At 43.6% G+C, this 20,063-nt stretch overlaps 1 protein-coding gene across 2 annotated transcripts in view; it reads right to left on the bottom strand.

Annotated features, from left to right (window-relative positions):
- The window catches only part of LOC137884575 (leucine zipper protein 1-like), a 39,235-nt gene extending 24,740 nt beyond the window's left edge, over positions 1–14,495 (bottom strand). For both annotated transcript variants that reach the window (XM_068726418.1, XM_068726419.1), the window contains exon 1: positions 14,165–14,495. The gene's annotated coding sequence lies outside the window, so the exon portion shown is untranslated. The remainder of the gene's footprint in view (positions 1–14,164) is intronic.
- Between the last annotated feature and the right edge of the window lie 5,568 nt (positions 14,496–20,063).

The raw sequence follows: 20,063 nt of genomic DNA, 5'->3' as shown, positions 1-20,063 counted from the left end.
CAAATGAGATTCAACCCATTCTTAGCAATCCAGAAGACACCAAATACCCTGGTGACCAGAGACCACGTGTGTGTGTGTGTGTGTGTGTGTGTGTGTGTGTGTGTGTGTGTGTGTGTGTGTGTGTGTGTGTGTGTGTGTGTGTGTGTGTGTGTGTGTGAGAGAGGGGGGTTAGCCAACCCGTAACCAAGAGATACTGAAAACAGCTGACTCCTCATCCCTCGCTCCCCTCACGGAGGATTCATTACGTTACTCAGCAGAATAAACTGAAACAGTGTGAACTTCCTCCAGGGTCTCTATCCGTCTACAACAACCGGCTATCAGCTCAATAAAACACTTTTATTTCCTAAAGCAAGTGTCATTTCCAGCACGCCGTATCCTATTTACATCCATTTGTGTGTCATGAACAGAACTTACGTTTGTGTATCGATCTAGGTGTATGTGTGTAGTCGGTGATATTACAAAGCAACACAATAGTTCTTACAAACTTTGAATGGTTAAACATCTCCCTTTTCATTCTACATAAATATTTTATCGTGTTGTGTTTATCTTGGAGTACGGATTTATCCCACATAAGGCAGTTGATAAGTTATCAGTGAATGCTTTCTGGGCACTTAGGCTTACTTTGCAAATGCATACAATACATGTGAGGTGACACACACACACCCACAAGAGTCAGATTTGGCTCAGTGTCCTGCAGGAAATGCTTTAACCAAACATCGAGCTGACTGCTAAAACAGCATTAAAAAAATACTAAAACGTTAAAATACTTTTAAGAGTCAAATTCACAGTAGCTTTTGCATTTATGACGCTTCCAGGGAGGAGAAACTCCATATGTGTCCATTAGTCGCTCAATCGCAATGTTTCACAGCAAAATGGATGAATTCAAATGCAGTGTGGGGTAAAAAAAAAAAAGTGTGAAAAGAAAAGGACGGAGGAACCACAGCGAGTAAAACAAGAGAGGAAACGAGGGAGAAAGAAAGAAAGGGGAAGAGAGAGATCATGTTCAATTTCCTCCACCGGAGAACATTTCAAGGCCTGAAACTCCATCCTGGGTTCCACTGGCCAGGCGGGCCTCGTTTGCATGGGAGCCCATTTCCTGTGTGTGATTAGCAGAAGGGAGTGTGTGTGTGTGTGTGTGTGTGTGTGTGTGTGTGTGTGTGTGTGTGTGTGTGTGTGTGCAGTTCAGAGAGGTCTGGGGTTGTTTTGTCTGCTCGAGGAGGAAAGGAATGCCCAAATCAAACACAGTGAACAGGATGCCTAGAGAGAGAGAGAAAGAGAGAGAGAGAAGGACAGGGGAAAGAGAGAGAGAGAGAGAGAGAGAGAGAGAGAGAGAGAGAGAGAGAGAGAGAGAGAGAGAGAGAGAGAGACAGAGAGGGCAGGGGAAAGAGAGAGAGAGACAGAGAGAGAGAGAGAGAGAGAGAGACAGAGAGAGCAGGGGAAAGAGAGAGAGAAACAGAGAGAGAGAGAGACAGAGAGGGCAGGGGAAAGAGAGAGAGAGACAGAGAGAGAGAGACAGAGAGGGCAGGGGAAAGAGAGAGAGAGACAGAGAGAGAGACAGAGAGGGCAGGGGAAAGAGAGAGAGAGAGACAGAGAGAGAGACAGAGAGGACAGGGGAAAGAGACAGAGAGAGAGACAGAGAGGGCAGGGGAAAGAGAGAGAGAGAGACAGAGAGGACAGGGGAAAGAGAGAGAGAGACAGAGAGAGAGAGAGAGAGAGAGAGAGAGAGAGAGAGAGAGAGAGAGAGAGAGAGAGAGAGAGAGAGAGAGAGAGAGAGAGCGCAGATACACCGTGGGGAGGAAGATGGGAGAGCCAGGAAGCAGAGATCCAGAAAGTAGCAGACAGAAGGAGCTAACAAAATGAAAGGCAACAATAGAGCAAGGGATTGATTTTTCATTGGCTGCCGGTGAAGACTGCGAACAGCATTCCTCCTGCTGCTATTTGCATTCCAGCCGAGCAGCGAGGTGGAGCAAGAGTCTGTCTAAAAGCTGACGAGCTGTCAAATGGAAAACCATCCACCTCTTAAACTTCCCCCGTGAACCTGCAGAACCTGTCTTGATATCTAATGGCTTTTAGCCCTGCCTGTTCCACAAATAACAGCCGAGGCTTTCACACACTACCGCGGACCGCAGCGAAGGATTAGCGTTGACTATTTTTCATTTCTACAACAACAGCGATACGACAACGAGCAATGTCACAGAACGGCTCAACAATACAGGAACAATCCTGGCATGTAAGCTTTGTCATGCAGAACGTCAGCAGTCTTTAAAATGTCAAATCCACTATTTAGAATAAGCTTAACTTAAAACAGGACTGCCTGCTGAAGAAATCCGACAAATTTATTTGCACGATTGTTGTTTCAATCTTCAATCTTTCTGTTGGAACTTGAAAAAAGTGAAATAGTTGAGCTGTAATCTTTTAGAATTCAAAATTCTCAGCAAGCAAAACAAGCTGAGCCTTGAACTTCAGCAGAGGCATTGGTTAAACACACAGTCACTCTGACATGGATGGGTAAAGGTGACGCAAATGCGTCTGCCTGACCGCGACAGAAGCGGGTCTCTCACATGGCGACGTGGGTGGCCTACTAATAAATAAAGTAAGAATTGTCAATAAGGTTTAATTAACAGAATAGACTCCTGCTCCTGTCCTGTTCAGACAGTGTACAATTCTAAAATGACAAGAGAAACTTAATCGCACGTTTAAAGTTTCCAGACACTTCCTTGTGTTGTGTGTGTGTGTGTGTGTGTGTGTGTGTGTGTGTGTGTGTGTGTGTGTGTGTGTGTGTGTGTGTGTGTGTGTGTGTGCGAGTTGGACCCTGCCCATGCAGGAGTGAGCCATTCCTTGACTGGCAGAACAGAATTGATAGGCCGCTATTGTTTCCTTTTAAGGTCAATTGTGTCTGAGATGCTTGGCATGGCTGGGAGTGTAAGATGCAGCCGGCTGGCAGCAGAGAAGAAACACTAATTTAACTGCATTCTTCTGTGCAGTCCACACCTAGAGAGACACAGAGGAAGGGAGGCAGAGAAAGAGATGGAATAAGAGAGAGTATGACAGACAAGTGGGGATGAGGAAGGCAACTGGAGGTGGAATTGAAAAAGATTTCAAGAGGTTTTATGCTAGAGAGGAAAGGCCAGAGGATGGCTGGACCGGTTTAGCCTCACAAATAAAACCTAGCCGCTGGGAGAAAGAGAGGGAGGTTGAATCCTAAAATATGCCGGGTTTTCCACAATGTTCCACAGTGCACAAATGAGCCACTCAGGGACTTGAGGGTGTTATGGGATTCCTGTGAGGCTCCTGTGTCTGAATGTGTCCACATGCACACACACATATGTACACAACTTCACTTCTCTTTACTATACAGTAAATACAAACTATGTATGTTTTGATTGAATTGTGTCTTTTGTTATACAGCTATCCAGATGTTTAGCATAAAGAGACGCTCTGAGGGAGAGAGAAGATAAGAAGTGAAGGGCAGATGAAGGGACCACCAGAGGGGAGCAGATGACGCGATCATGGTCTGAGTCGCTGTTTGTCTGCTTAACTTCAATGGGAGTACTATGTGTGTAATCACTGTGGGTGATCCAGTGTGTCTAGGTTCCAGTGACGCAGTCCATTTTAAACTCAGACATAGTACTGAAACGATTATTTAATCGATAACTTAAGCTAAAACTTTATTTTTACAGGTTCTCAAATTTGACAATTTACTGCTTTTCTTGGTCTGACATTGTAATAAACTGAAATATTTGGGGTTTTGGACTGGTGGTCAGACAAAATCTGTGACTTAGAAAAGTGTGATAAACATTTTCTTTTTTCTCATGCTTTACAAGCCAGACAATTAATCGATTAATTAAGAAAATAATCGTTAGATTATTCCATATTAAAAAATATATATTTAGTTGCTTATTTGAAGACATCACCGTGGGCTCTGGACATTTATACGACTAAACAATTAAATGAAAAGACAGCCTACAAGTTAATCAATTAAAATAATCATTAATGGGGCATGCTGCAGCCTTTGTTGCACGTCATTCTCTCCTCTTGTTTCCTGTCGGTCTCTATACTAATGGTTGTCCAACAAAAGGTGAAAAACAGAAAACTAAATTGTAAAAATGGGCCAAACTTCAGAAATATTGGACATGAAAGGGTTCCAAGCACGTCTCTTGCAGTAAAAGCTGCACTTTAACCGGTCTATTTTAACGGCCTCGCATTGTGCTGCTTCACTTCCCCTGGTCGGGACGGCTAGCATGAGAAGGAGCTCCAAAGAGCAGAGTTGTCATGGAGGGAGAAAGCAGCCAACCCAGCCCTTTACAAAAGGCAAAGACGCAGAGATCTCCTCCAAAATAAAACCAGCAGAGAAGAGAAGAGGGGGTAAAAGGGTACAGAGGAGGGAAAGAGAGGCTGAAAATAGCCTAGCAGTCGGGGTCTGCATGCATCAGCACCACAATGATGAAAGCTCCTAAAACCAGACTTGCTAATGCATGGATGGAGGGAGGAACAGAGGGAGGAACAGAGGGAGGGATGTCTGTTGGAAAGAAGAAAAACACCGTACCGGTTTGAAATGAGGGAAGGTGAGAACAAAGACAAACTTTCAAGATAAAGGTCATATACACGACAAAGAGGTGTGACGAGTTATTAAAGTTCATTAGATTTACCAAACTATTGTAGAACTGTCTCCCAAGTACATAAGTAAAGGAACAGAAAAACAAACCGTGCACGGAAGACAGAACAGCACGAGAGAAACAGAAGAGGGGGAAGTGAGGGTTGCCATGGCGTCCGGACATTCCTCTCTCTGAGAACATGTATATTTTCTGATCACAAGAAAAATAATCTGAGAGAGGAATTTTATTTTGAGAGCCGCCCTGGAGGTCCAAGGCTTAGAACAGGTCAGACAGGAGTGTGTGAGAGGGAGTGTGTGTGTGTGTGTGTGTGTGTGTGTGTGTGTGTGTGTGTGTGTGTGTATCCCTCAAACTGTAAAAGTGGAAGCACAAGAGCAAAGACTTGTTGCAAAGGAAGAGCACATGAGGATTTACACACACACACACACACACACACACACACACACACACACACACACACACACACACACACACACACACACACACACACACACACACACACACACACACACACACACCAAAGTGAAGGCCACTTTTGGGGATTTTTTTTCCCCCACAGGTATCACTAGTCTTTCTTCTTTATCTGTTGAGAGCAAAAGACTTGTTGCAAAGACTTGTTGCAAAGGAAGAGCACGTGAGGATTTTTACACACACACACACACACACACACACACACACACACACACACACACACACACACACACACACACCAAAGTGAAGGCCACTTTTGGGGATTTTTTTTTCCCCCACAGGTATCACTAGTCTTTCTTCTCAATCTGTTCCCAGTAAGCGTTTCTAGTCAGAGTAGTATTGACCAATCATGTTTGAGCTGGTAAACAGTCTGTGTGGAGAGCACAAGAGGCGAACTGCATCGTCTGAAATGCAATCTCTGGAACTGACATCAATTTATCAGCTATCATATGCAGATATGGGTAGATAGAGATTAGCAGTAGTCATTTCTCAACTACAGCTCGAGTCTCTACACCCGAAATATAAACATTATCAGATCGATAGCCGATGGGTTCCAAGATTGAGGGGAAAAACAAAGTGTCTGAGGCCACCACAGGCAGCCACAACAGCTTCATTGCTCCTTGGCACAGGTTCTACAAGTCTATGCAGCTCTACTTGAGGGATGAGCACCACACTTCCAAAAGATTTGGAAGTAGTAGTTCTGCACTTATTTATTCAGGTTTTTCTTTTAATCTGCCACCATTGTGGTGGTTCCCTAATCCATATTTCCCAACTACAAACATGAGAGACTCAGACGCATCAAAGCACATTTGATGTCGTCTCTCTGGGCCTCGCCCAGAAACAGCAGCCCCAGTGTCAGGACAATAGAAGCACCCAGCAACAACAAGTATTTGATATTCTAACAGTTTGTTCTTTTATCGGTTTACTTTCGTGTCATTTTGATTTGAGACACAGTGATTCATAAAACAAAAAGAAAATGTTTTGAAGATTCAGGAAATAAAAGAATGAAACATAAAAGTTTGGGCTGGTTGGGAATACATCTGTGCATTCTGCAACAGCCTCACTCACTCAACACTCGGACTCGAGACCTCACAATGAACCCGACCTCCGCTGAGCACTGGACTGGTACCGCTACGGTGAACTCCTGCCAACCGCTGTCACGTCAGTCAGCGGCCATCGGACTGCAAATAACAGACTGAGACATCATAAATTCTAGGGGAGAGAAGCAGTGACTATAATGCCACGGAAGAGAGGTTGAAAGAGACATATTACAGCTCTCTGCATATAAACATTCATTCCATTTTAGTGATGGTGCCCAAGACATACAAACCCTGCTGCTTGGGTGAAGGACTATGGTTCAACATTGAGCCTTTTGTGGATATTATTGAGCTTATAGACTTGGTGCGTTACACATCTGTTCCAGTGTTTAGGGGGCATGAGATGGTATTTTCGTGTCTTTTTACCACCTGTGCTAATGGCTTTCAGTGTGCCATCTTCCACAATCACGAGACTGATGAGTGTTATGTCCACCTTTCTTCCCCCGCCGTGATCATTGTCTGTCTGGCTGCTCCGCCACATCTCTACGAAGAAGAATGCATCTTGAACCAGACTGGAATGGCTCCTGAAATATGCCAAATATGCCCCTGACCCCCCTCCTTTCCTGAAGACGCAGGCCTGCTTCCTAGCCCACCCTCCTTCCCTTCCAGCCCCTCCCCCCCCCCCCAAACCACAGCATTCCTGCGCTGTACACGACACCGAAACGCACACATACTTACAATCACAGATGACCCACTCACATAGAAAATGTTATGGACATTAATAACACAAGTTTCCACCCAGCTGACCCAGACATGCCTTTTAAGGGTAGGCGGTTCAGATTTCTCTTTTCATTAACTTCCAAAAATACTCCTGGACCAGGCGGGAGAAGGGGGAGTGACAGGGGCTCCTCTTTAGCGAAGCAAATAGAGAAGGAGAGAGTGAGCGAGACATGATAACAATCGCTTGGAGAGAGGGGGAATATTGGCCCTCAGAGGAGGAGAACACCTAAAATCATAGAGGAATTTACAAGAAATGTCTTAACTTTAGCTCTCCCCTGTTAAAGTGTCCCAGGCCCGTTCTCCCCTCCCTCCCTCCCTACTCCTCTCTGCCTAGCTGTGCCTCCTACATGCTTTTGAAGTCGGTTTCCTTTGCACTTCTTTCCTCTTTCTTCCAGGGATCGACGAGGTAGCCATTTTTGAGGAGCCTGTACAATGTAGGAACAAAACAGGCTCACAGGGGAGCTTCTGTAAATCAACTTACTGGAGGCTGAAATGTCCAACACAAACCTAAATCCAACACAGGACCCGGTCGGAAAAAGAGGAAATTTGTGTTTCAGGTCAATCTGAAAGCATGTGAAACACAAACACAGTAGCAGCAGAGTGGCCCGTATTATTAGTCAATGTGGTCCAAACTCCAGCCATGTGGGGAAGCTGGCTTAGCCAGGCCAGCAATTAAACATTGGAGGACTTATCACCTGCAGCTATCAGGGTATATCTAACAGCCACAAACACACTCTTGGCAGTGTTTCAGAGACGGTTTTGCTCAGCGTGAAAGAAAGACAGAGGAAGCCACAATTTAAATATCAGAACATAAAACAATCATAGAAATCTATTGTGATTACAGGTTATCAATGTTTACACCTGCAATGCATCCACATATGTTGTTGATGTTGGCAATAGATGGAAAAAGGGGCAGACTTCAAAATAGGACTTGCATCAGAAACCGTAGGAGTAAAAGATGAAGACTAAAGTCACTGAGTCACAGTTAAACTCAAGATCAAGTGGAAGCAGTGGCCAAAATGGGGGAAAAACGTGGGAAAAGATGACAAAGATGACTGAATCATCAATGTTCCACAAATAATAAAAGGACATTCTTCATTCAGTAGAAACGCTACAATAACTACGTCTCTCTGCTGCCGTGTGATAAGGAAATGGTGGACGGTTGGGAAGCCTAAATGAAGACCAGATGAGTGTTTTTTACTGTAGTTTTAGACCAATCACATGGTCAACAGCAGGGCAGCTACCTGCTTTAGAGGGATGCAGAGGAGCGATGGGTGTTCATAAATTTAAATTCCTGAAAGATGGCGGTAGGAAGTAGGAAGCAGTTTGAAAGAGGGGTACAGCTTTGAATTACAGCCAACGGGTGATTGCTGAGGAATAGTGATAGAGGAGCATTAAAGACATTTGTTTTGAGCCAGGAACCTTTAGAGTAAGTCTAGTATCTGAGCCAGTTTCATCATTTGCCATAAAAAGATGCATTTGTTATCAAGAGTGTTTTAGCAATGTTTTTTAACTTCTCTTTTCGATGTACCATAATTCAGAGCTGGAGGTAAATTTAGCAACTGAAAGGTTGCATACATGTTGTCATGCTATCCTCTTGAATGTGGTTCCAGCTACATATAGAGGACTTTTAGGAATTAAAGGACAATTACAGCTCTGCATTGAGCTGTGAGGATTTCTTCATAATGACGAAGGAAAGGCATTGTCTGTCTGACAACATATCTTAGATGACTGGCTAGGCTGCTTGTCACGCATTAAACAATACAAGGAAATAGAAATGTGTCATTGAAGGCACCCAGCAGTACTGAGGGAGCAGAGGCCTCGGAATGTTTCAGTAAATGTTTCAAAAGACGCACGTTTTTCCTCAAACTTGATGAGTCATTATTGTCAGCTTCTCAGGGGTAGAGCTTCGCTACAAACGATTAATGGGCAGAAGATTTTAGCTCAGACCAAAACTTTGTGACAGGTGTACTAAGTTGATCATTCAACAGCCTAATTTGCCCCCATAAAATCCTATTTCATAACCAGCCGTTCATGTAACGGGTTCTATAACCACACAGTAACTCAAAAACAGATCAGTAAATACCAGAGACGTCAGTTTGGCTGACTGGTTAAATAGGGGTCTTGGTTAGACAATCTTGCAATGCTGCTGAAGATTATGACACAAAATACAGACTGTAAGACAGAATGCACAGCTAGAGAGGCTGTAAGGTGGATAAGACACTTCTTCAAATGAAAAGAACATGACTGAATTTTCCCAATAAAAGGATTTTCCTTAAAAAGTAATTTTGATCAGAGAGCAAATCCGAAATACGGCACGAAAGAAAATAGTTAAAAGAAAAGACGTTTGAAGCCCTATAATGCAAAGAAATGCAAAAGAAAGTTGGCTGATATGACTATATGCCATGACACAATGTAAAATGTGTCTACCAACATATTATATATGCTAAGCTAGCCATCCCTACACACTATCTGGGTGTATTACATCCATACGAATAGAAAGAAGGTAGAAGAGGCATTCACAGTAGCAGGACGGTCAGAGCGAAAGCCATTTTTAATGTGTACTGATTGCGAATCAAAATCTGGCACATTGTTAAATTACAATAATTTAAAATAACCTGATTAGAACAGGCCTTTTTCGTGGAAGTCATTTTGACTTATCAGGTGTAAATAATGAAAATAATTGTGATGGCTGAATTCCATTTATCCATTTTGATTTCAGGTCCGTGCACGTTGAATCACTGTCACTCTCACTTGAACAGAGCAGAGCCATCGTTGTCAGTAACACCTGTGCTTTTCCTACTGCGACATGTCAAAATGTCTGCCGTGGGAAAGGCCTTATTGGAAACAGTTCAATTATCTCACTCTACTTTTTCCACCTGCTCTGATGGGGTGAAAAACAAAAAGATTTGAGTCAATGCCGTGTTACCGTGGATATCTGGTGCTGCACGCTGGACGTGATGCAGTCACGTGCACCTGCGGCCGTCACCGGAGCAGATCTCCGTGACGAGTCACCTGTGTGGTGAGGCCTCAGTGAGTGACCAGAAAGCCCACCAGAGCGGCTGGTAATGAGGAGGCTGTTTGACTTGCTTTGGAGGACTAATGAGGGGGATTCATTCACACAAGCAGAAGGAATCGTATGAACACAATCCATTCTTGCTTTGAATTCTGTGACGAGTGAGAGCACATGTCTGTCGCTCTGTGTGTCAGCGTATGTGTTAATGAGAGCCCGAGCGAGGCGTGTGAACACTTAGAGCCGAGATGTACTTCTGGCTACTACTCGCTGAGTGATTGACACTCTCTGCCTCTAGTATCCGATGACAGATCGACACGGCACAGAGCAAAAGTGCTTCGGCACGCGGACATAACGCACACACAACGGAGCGACGAATGCACGCACGGTTCAAGTAGTTTGAACTCCAGCTGAAATCACAGAGCCCTGCCCTGTCACTGGCCCACCACTGATAAAGAAAAGTGGCGGGGAGGGAGGCAGGAAGGCGGGAGGGAAGAGAGGGAAAAGAAGCGGGAGAAAAGGAGAAAGAGGGGGAAATGAATGTATGCAGTAGAGGAGAGGCAAAACAGAAGAAGAAAAAGGTCAGGGTAAGAAAGGGTCCAAAGAAGAACCAACTCACGACTCTGATGGATGTAAACCACATACACATAGTTCAAAGAATCCAAAATGAAGTTCTCGGTGGTAAAGAAACTCAAATTATTTAACTTATATTTATGTAAAACGGAGAAAAGCAGAAACTCCGAAAATCGGACGAGCTGAAATGTTGGGTATTTTTGCACGATACGTCTGATTATTGCCAATATGTTCAGTTTACAATCACAAAAGAAAAAGAAAAGCACAACGTCTTGGGAAGCTGGAGGGTCAGCTCTTCCTGCCTCCAACACTCACTGAATGTACATGCACAGTCTCATTTGTGCGTCTTCGTGGCATTAAGCCATCTTCCTCCAAGTCTGCTAATAGACACACAGCAACTCCAGCTGGCCTGCGTATTGTCAACAGCAGCCTCTGTCCCGGATACCGAGTCCATTATTGCGTTATAACAAATTACACACACTATACACACACAGGCTGTGTGTGGGCTTTAATACAAGCCTCTAAGAGACCATGATTCATCTGTGCCATTTCAAGGACGCCCCTGAATTGTAACGCCTGCGATATTCCTCTGTGTCCTGTGTGCATCCTCCGCTGCTCTATTCCTGGCTGAGAGGGTTGGGGAGGCTAAAAGTGAGAGTCTACCACTAACAGTAAGCAACACCATCCGGCCCACATTATATCTGAGCTATATCCATTACAGCATATCAGGATGTATGGTCTGCTCATATAGGTGCTGACTTTTCTGTTAATATGTATTCCTTTGAGAGAGTCTTCATTATGTTAACAATTAATCAATTCGTTGATAATTGTTAAATGTTATTACTTGGTGTGTTACCAGTTTTAATACTGAAGGCCAGGCACTGAAAGTGGTGTTCTGCCCTCTTTGTGTCTTTTTCTTGATGATTTTGATAATAATACATTTCTCAATACGCGTTTCCATCCAAATATCCATTTCCATTTGTGCGCACTTGCAACAAATTACGTCAACGCCCGTGTACTGTAATTCCACACTGATGTGACGGTGCTGCATTAACAGCAGGGGCTCTGTGCATAAAGCTTGATGTGCGGAGTGGCAGTAATACTACCACCGACAGGCTGGGTTTGACATTCCCAGCGGTTTGATTCTCCCAGGCAGAAAACCTCAATGTTTTAATTTAATCCCCAGAGCAGTCATTTAGCCACTCTGTAATCCCCAGGTCCAGTGCTTAGTCTGATAATTACCCTTATTGGACACCCATAATGATTAGTTTTTGGTTTCACCCAAAGCAGCGCAGGCAGTTTCACAGGGCGGTCGCGGCGTTCTGCGGAGTGGAAAACCAATCATGCGTGGTATAGCCCAGGTCATAAAAGAGGAGCGAGGGGTATGATTATTACTTTGCATGGCAGGCGACAACTCCTGGACAGGACATGGTGCAAACTCTGTCTTTGTGTAGCTTTCACTCGTTTCCATCAAAGTCACTTTCAAGATTACAAAGCAGGTGGCGGCCACTCTTACTGTGTCAGCATTAACCGCTATCATCACTGAGGACTCATGTTCAGTTGCTCTGAATTAGTCCTCCTGAGCGCCAATGCAACCAAACCAAACTTGGCGCATGATTTCCCCAAGACTGTACATGCACGGAACAAGCAGTGATCGGGGAAAAATGTGACATCTTACTCTTCATTTTGCTGGTACTGTCATTTGATTTTCCCTTTGCAACGTTTGGCATAAACTGCATACATTCCCTCCACAGGCGGGGTCAAATCCCCTTCAAAATAGCACAGGAAACCCTCTTCGCACATCCACCGCCGGGACAAGCTGCCATGCAAGTGCCTGTGTCGAGTCCAGGGGGAAAGGGGGTTCACAGCAGCTCAAGCTGGTAGCTCAGCTGGTATGATGTACAGCTGGCTGGGAGGGTGAGCCTTACTGGAAAGTCATCAGCAATTTTTCTTTTTGTCTCTTTCATGTCTGAAACAGGTCAAGGCAGGTCCCCTCCACCTCCTCCCCTCCCTGTGCTGCTCTTTACGAGCCCCACCTGGCAGATTAGTATTCCACCACTACAACTACCTTTTCTGCTGTTGACTGACTGACTGACTGTCTCTCTCTCTCTCTCTCACACACACACACACACACACACACACACACACACACACACACACACACACACACACACACACACACACACACACACACACACACACACACAGTTCTGGTGAGGCAGCACAGGGCACATACTGTTCAGATTTCGTGCTCTGCCACCTTGGTTGCGTACATGTGTAGGCCCAACACATTCCATCTCATGTGAAGGAAAACAAACAAACTTAAACAGAGCAAACATGTCCTACATCTTCTGCTTGTTTTAGTTATGGCTTAATGCGTCAACTTCTATTCATTTAGCCATTCAGTTATGAAAAGAAAGCCCCCCGAAGCTGTATGTGACATCTTTTAAATTATTATTATGTGCTTCCCAAAACCTCAAAATATTCACGACGGTCACATTGACATAGAAATGCAACAACCCGTCACATTAGAGAAGCAGGAACCAGAGAATATTTGGCATTTTTCCTTGATAAATTACGATTATGTTTCTGTTTATTGATTGCTAATTTTCAGTATTGTTTTCAGACTAATTTCAGCACTACAGATCCGAGGTGGAGCCAGCTCTTTTGCAGGTACACTGAGGTTGTCCACCATCCAAAAACCGACCACAGGAATATCTGCACAACGTATTTGTCACCACAGCTGCTGTCAAAACAGCTTAATCAACGTGAACACCTTCAACAGATTAAAGACCTGAATACAGGTGGTGTTCAAAGTGAAACCACTAGAACATTCTGTCAGTGGTTCGTGTGCGTCCTCTACGCTAGTCGATTCCTTAAGGGGACTATTATCATAGTGCCCAAAGTGGGACTAAACCAACAACTACATATATTTAAGTCAATACATTGAATCCTCCTTTACACGAACTATTGCAGTAGCTACTAACATACGAGGTCATATCCAGCACATGTCAACCTTTGAGTGAAAGTACTCTTTAGAGTCAACGTGTAGGAATGTGTGTTTGTGTGTAAACACTGTTCTACTTCAGTAGCTTCCCTACTGAAGGGAAGAGGACCAGTCAGGTAAAAAGTCTACGTCTGCTACTTTATGCAGCTGATACTGAACGACAAACACGAAACTGAAACATTTTCACTTCATTCATAAAAGAAAATACGACTTGAGTTGCATTACATGACTATCCTCCCCAAAGCAGACGACATGAATACCGCGTTACATGAAGCGAACTCTCGTTTTTAATGTTTTCATCAAGCTCGTGTTATGAACTATGGCTTGTTATGCAGTAGCCTATAAAAGAAGCGTGGCGTTATTTAGTGCGTTGACGCCAAATACATGACACATTTGAATAAAAACTGCGACATGTTAACAAAATGAGATGTGCACCGCTACATTTTAGCCACCTGAGGGTTTCACCGCAGTGCTGGATGCTTCCTTTTGGCTACAAAAGCAGCAGAGGAGGAGGAGGAAGAGGAGGGTTGAAAAACTTGCCGCAGTTCAGACTTCTGCAGTCCCGATTGACTGGATCCAACTCAGGAAGCCGCTGTCTAAACCCCCCAAAACCGTGTCCCCATGCCCCCATGAAACCCAAAACACACTCGGCAATAAAGACTAACTTTACCTTTAGCTGGTCCACCGCCGGGGCAGGAAACTCCGCGTTAAATCCAGGACTCCACACGGCTGGAGCTCATGCGGACGGTAGGACTCGCTGCTGCCGACACGGCGAGGACAAGTTCATCCACATACTCTCAGACACGACCAGATAGTTGGAGGACACCGGGGGAATTGCGTTTTTTGTTTCCCCCTTTCCCTAAATCACTTTCTTCGGTCCTTTCCTCTCGGATATTCCCCTCCCTGGTCCGTTTGAGATCAAACCATCACATTCCACCGCGTCCTTAACAATGAAAAAAGGTGGGTTTTCCTTTACTGCTGCCGGAGGACCCACCCCTCGGGATGACTCTGCCCGGCCTGACCGCAGAGAGAACGCCCTTCCCGGCTGTGAGGTCCCGCCCCTCTTCCCAACATAACATAGGCAAGTCTGGCCGGTGGAGAGGAACGAATCTAGAGAGAGGTTGTGAGGATAGTCGGAGTATTTTAATATTCTCTGAGTTAATCTCTCTCTCACTTTCTCGCTCTACACACACAACATATGTTTAATTGAACAGCATAAGATCACGATAACACTTCCTGGTATACCACAACGACTCTATAGCACTATCTTTGTAATACAATGTGGATGTAGCATAGCATTAAGAACACATCTACCTCAAGATTCACATTGTATATCACAGGACAGGTCCTTATTGCAATATTAAGAAGTAGTAATATAGGAATTAACTGCTGAAAGTATCATTAAGTTGCTATAAACTCAAAGAGTATCACCTGTGGCAATGTTACAGGAGTTTTAAATTAAGCAAAACGGATGTAAACACTAATAAGATGACTAAAAACGTATTTTCCGGTAGCATAGTCTACATTTTATAAATCCCCATTGAATTGTTATAGAGCTGTTTTGGGGTGTTATGTGCACTGATTATTATGCATATGCTTATAAATGTGCAAATGCCACAATTAAAGTTATGCAACATTTATGGTGTCAGGTTCAGAAATGCAAGTGGCATTGCAGTGTTGAGGTTTTAGAGTGGAATTTAAGTCAAGAGGTTCTCCAAGTTTCCATTACAAAGCAGCCTCAAATGTTTGCAACAAAGACCCTGGGCCCATTTTTGACAACAAGACCATTTAAAGAACCCTCAGGTTCTCTGGATCTGGTAAATGTGACTTGATAGAGACAAAATGTTTTCCTGAAGGCAGTTCATTCTCTGATGCAAAAGGTCAAGACAGACACACGGATCAATCTGTGTCTCTCAGTGCAACCTCTCTACTAACGCTGTACACCTGGTTTCACCTAGTGTCATTTAGTGTATCTGCAGTCATTCAGAGTGAAAGCTGTAACAGAAGCCCATTGTTTACTCGTTGTAGTGCAGCATTATTATGGCATGGCAGTAAATTCTTTATTGTCTGTCAGTTACGTAACTGAGGAAAAAAATTTTAGTAAGGTGATAAAATACCTCCTATTCGTGATAGGCAACCAGCCAACCAACCAGATGAAGTCCTGTACACACACACACACACAGTCACACACACACACACACGCACGCACACACACACACACACACACACACACACACTCACACACACGCACACACACACACGCACACACACAGACGCTATTACACTGCAAAGTGTTTGTTTTTCTATTTCTTGAAAAAATTTTACCGATTCTTGCAAAGTACTGCTTTATTCAGAAGCAAAGGACAGAAACATTGGCGTCATGTTGGGGCTCTGTTGTATCATCAAAAACAAAATCAATACCGCCTGATTTCTATTCAAAGGTAATGCAGCAGCACATTGTTGCTCACCGTGAAAGGAGGAGGGTGGAAAACACAGTTATTGGAAGTCAAAAGCCTAACGTTTATCAGTGACCGTGATCGTGTCTTGTGTGACTTAAATGGTTGTGTCCTTTGTGGAGATTCCCACAGTCATGCTTTTGTTTTCCTCTCACTGAACATCTCTCCCTTGTAAAAGACCATAGCGCACTAATCTTATCAGTTCACATAAAGGGATGGATGAGCTACAAATAATGTTACGTGTTTCTCTCTCCAGGTGGGGAAATTGCCAAAGAAGCAATGACAAAGAAATTAAATCCCTTCAGAAACCAGGTACACCCATACATCTGAACGCCACAGCAGGAAAGCCAAGCGCAGGTGTACGCGAATATATGTGCATGCATATTTCTGTTTAACCTCTATGTCAGTCTGTGTATTTCTTATGTTAATGTGTCTTAAAAGATAAAGGCACAGCAGGAGAGAGAAACCAAGGAACTGCAGAATATGAGTTTATGCCTCAGTTTCCAGAGCTGCTGGTCTGCTCTAAACATTAAAAGAACTCTTGATCTATGAAGAGGCAAAGCACAAAAAATCCATCAGGGCAACAGAAACAGTGAGATGAGGAGTAAAGACAGGCATGGAAAATGCCTTTTTTTATGAGGACGTGTATCGGCCATGTTTCATCCGTCTTAAGAGGGTTGGCTCATGCACAGACAAGTTTCTGTCATCCTGGGAATTTGCCTTAATACATCAAATTATATAAATGCAAATGCATAACACAGACTGAAATCTAATGCGTAAGGACAGGGTTGCAGGGAATGCAATCTCCTGCAGCACACACTGTAGCACACAAGGACTCAGGAAGAGCAGTGTTCAAGCCAACATCCTTCCTAATCACAAACATCCTTCACCACCCAGCAGCATTAACTTGTTTATTCCTATAAAACAACGTGTGGATGAACAGCACAAATCGTAATCAAGTTAATGCATTGGTTGTCTTTCAAAAGGAAGCCTCTATGTGATTTATTTATATTTCACATGTTAGGTATTTTATCTTATCCAGAGCGGCTTGCAGTGGCTGCAACAGCAGACTAATCTCTAATAATCCTGCATAGATCACCAAAATTACAAGCAGCCAATAGTACAGCGCGCAAGGATCAAGTCAACAGTCACCTGACAGTATTCTTTTGATGACAAAGCGAGCATGTAATAAAAAAAATTATAGACCAGAGTTGGAGGATATAATACCACACTAAAGCGTTTCTACTTTGAGTCCGTTTTACAGCGGGGATAAGGATTATTGTGCTTAATGCAGCACCCTCTCAGAGTGGGCTAAGGCCAGTATTTAAACAGATGTAACCCTGATGGATCAAAATGTCGGGCAGCTTGTCATGGAGGGAAACATGCACTTATCTAACGCCATCACGCCACTGACAACGTTGCGTAAACTTTCATCAATGTAGCGTGCCGTGCAGAGGGGACCTCTTTTTATAAAACAGCATCACTTGTACAATACTGTCATGCGAATCTTAATAGCTTAAAACAATGACAGATTTTTCCACTTTAATCACTGATGGGGGATTTCCACAAGCTCTTGATATTTGAGGTTTTTATATCTTAATCCGGAAATACACAGAATGTCCCATGAGACAGAGAGAGCGAGAGAGAGAGAGAGAGAGAGAGAGAGAGAGAGAGAGAGAGAGAGAGAGAGCTCCAAAACCTTTGATAGGAATACAAAATCGGGTCTTGCTGTCTGGTTCTATATTATCTTGAAGTACAGATGTCTCAGCCTGTCTAGCTCACCCTCCCATGGCCCTCTCTTTCCCACTGCAGGGGGACATTCCTCGAACCTCAGCCTCTGGCATGCAGTAAATCTGCCTGAGAGAGACCTCTACACTCTCTGGTCTGCCAAGAACCCTCCGCCAAGCAAGACGTGCAGCTAAACACCTATTTATCAGTTCTCAGCTTCTCTCTGTTCCTCATAAGTTGCCTGAGCATTCAGCTGCCGGTAAATGATCCTACTAGGGCGTTTCATGTCTGCCTGAGGCAAAGTGCCATGGATCAAGGTGAGGTGAAGGAGCAACTGTGAAAAGGTGTTAATGGGACAAGAGGAGCTCCACAGGCAGCTCGCTGCCTCCCTCCCTTCCTGCCTCCTGGAGGAATGCATGACTCTGACTTCTGACTGTATAGCTCTTCCAGGGCGATAGCTAGCTATCCCGTTTTAAAAAAGGAAGAAAGAAAAGAGGCCCTGGCAGCATTCCCTCTCTTTGTATCTGCACACCTGGACTGAAAGTAAAACCATACTTTGGGAGGAATGATTCGTTGGACTGACTCATGGAGCAGTGCAGAACATCTGGGATCACCTGCATGAATCTGTATCTGATTGTTTCACATTTCTTTCTGGGCCATTTAGAGGCCGAATAGAGGAGTATGTTTGAGGAAAAGAATCAGTTGGCATGTAGGTATGAGCCAGACGCAGGTGTTCAGACTGTGGAAGAATGTGTGAAGTATATCACTACTGCCAGAGCAGCATGAGATGTCTATATTTGAATCCAATAGTTACTTAACATTACACTCTAAAACATCGCAAGCTGGCTCAACTTAAAAAATAGGCTCCCCTTGAAAAAATTCTTCTGCATGGCTGTCTATTAAATTAAAAGTGTAGGAGGTTAGGGACTGCAGCAGATACTAATCTTCATCATAGTTTGCATTGTTAACTTGAGTAGGTTCCGTTTTTCTGTTTGTCAACAGGATTACAAAAAAACACTCGCCCGCTGTCTTTTAACTTGTTGAAGGTTGTAGAATGAGCCAAAGGTCCAAATCACGAGGCGGATACACAAACTATTTTATACTTTCATTAAAATAGTGAGATGGAGTATTTGTCCTTTCACTCTTCAAGAGCCTTCCAGTTATCGTTACTATCATAAGAAACAAGTGTGAGTCTGAATCTGAATGCTAAATATGAAGCTACAGCTATTTACACACTATTTACAGCACAAAGACTTGAAACAAAGGGAAACAAATGACCTAGCTAACTTTACAGGCTAGTTGCATTTCCCAGTTTCCAGTCTTTGAGTTAAACTAAGCTATTATGTCTGTAGCTTCATATTTACTGTACAGACCCATGGGAATGGTCTCTGGAGAGTTTGAACACTGAAAACAAAGCATGCTGGGAAGTCTACTAATACATTGATCATGTTTTAAACACTAAATTGATTTCATCCAATTTATAATTTCTAGTCAGAATAACTAATAAACGTTTATGATGTTTATACGTTTGAGATGCATCTGAGAACCAGCACTTTTAAGGACAATTATATTTTTTATTAAATGTATTTGAGAAGAGATTAGTTGTTTCTGCTAATTTGCTGTTTGATGTTTTACAGTGTATACAATATAATTCAACACGGTTACACAACACTGTGCTCCAAACCGCATCTCACATAAACTGCTTTCATGACCAAGACAAATCTCACGTGTTGCTGTGGAATCTTTTGAATCCACACCCAAACCACGAGCAGCAAAATGTAACTTTCTTTACAGTGTAATCCTGTATACCCAGCAATGGCACAGAACCTCTGGCAGTCAAGCCGGGCACAACCACCAAAAGGCTCTGCTCTCTTGTTCCACTGCCAAGCCATAATAACAGCAATACGGTCAGGGAGGCTCGTTAACCTTAATCTATAGGCATTACTCTGTGGCACCAGGGAGAGGAGGATGTGTTGTGTTGTGTTGTGTGTTTGTACATAGGAGCCTGAATTAAACTTCTACCACAGAGGGGGGCTGGTGCTGCTTTGAGCTACACAGAGAGTGAGAGTGATGGTTCATGCAGTTCAGTGCTGAATGGAGCCTCACCTGGACTGAAAATCACTCATCACTGTTCACTGTGTGGAGCAGAGATCTTTGCTTTTTTTCTTTGCCTCTTCCGCCCCCATGAGGTTCAAATGTATTACTGCACACTTGCCTCAGCTGCTGATGAGCCAAACATATCAACAGTTGAATGTGTCACAGTTTATATGAGTTTAGAGAAGTAAACTAAAAATTCTATAGGTATATTATATATTTGTAGGTACCTGTCCAGCTCACAAATTGAAGTTGGTGTTGTGATACTTAATTCTAGATTAAAGTGTCTTT

Source organism: Cebidichthys violaceus, unplaced genomic scaffold (assembly GCF_023349555.1).
Source record: "Cebidichthys violaceus isolate CVI_PGR_0920_01 unplaced genomic scaffold, fCebVio1.0.p SCAF_39, whole genome shotgun sequence".
Taxonomy (NCBI): domain Eukaryota; kingdom Metazoa; phylum Chordata; class Actinopteri; order Perciformes; family Stichaeidae; genus Cebidichthys; species Cebidichthys violaceus.
Note: the sequence above shows the minus strand (reverse complement) of the source record. Positions and strands in the feature narration are given on the sequence as shown.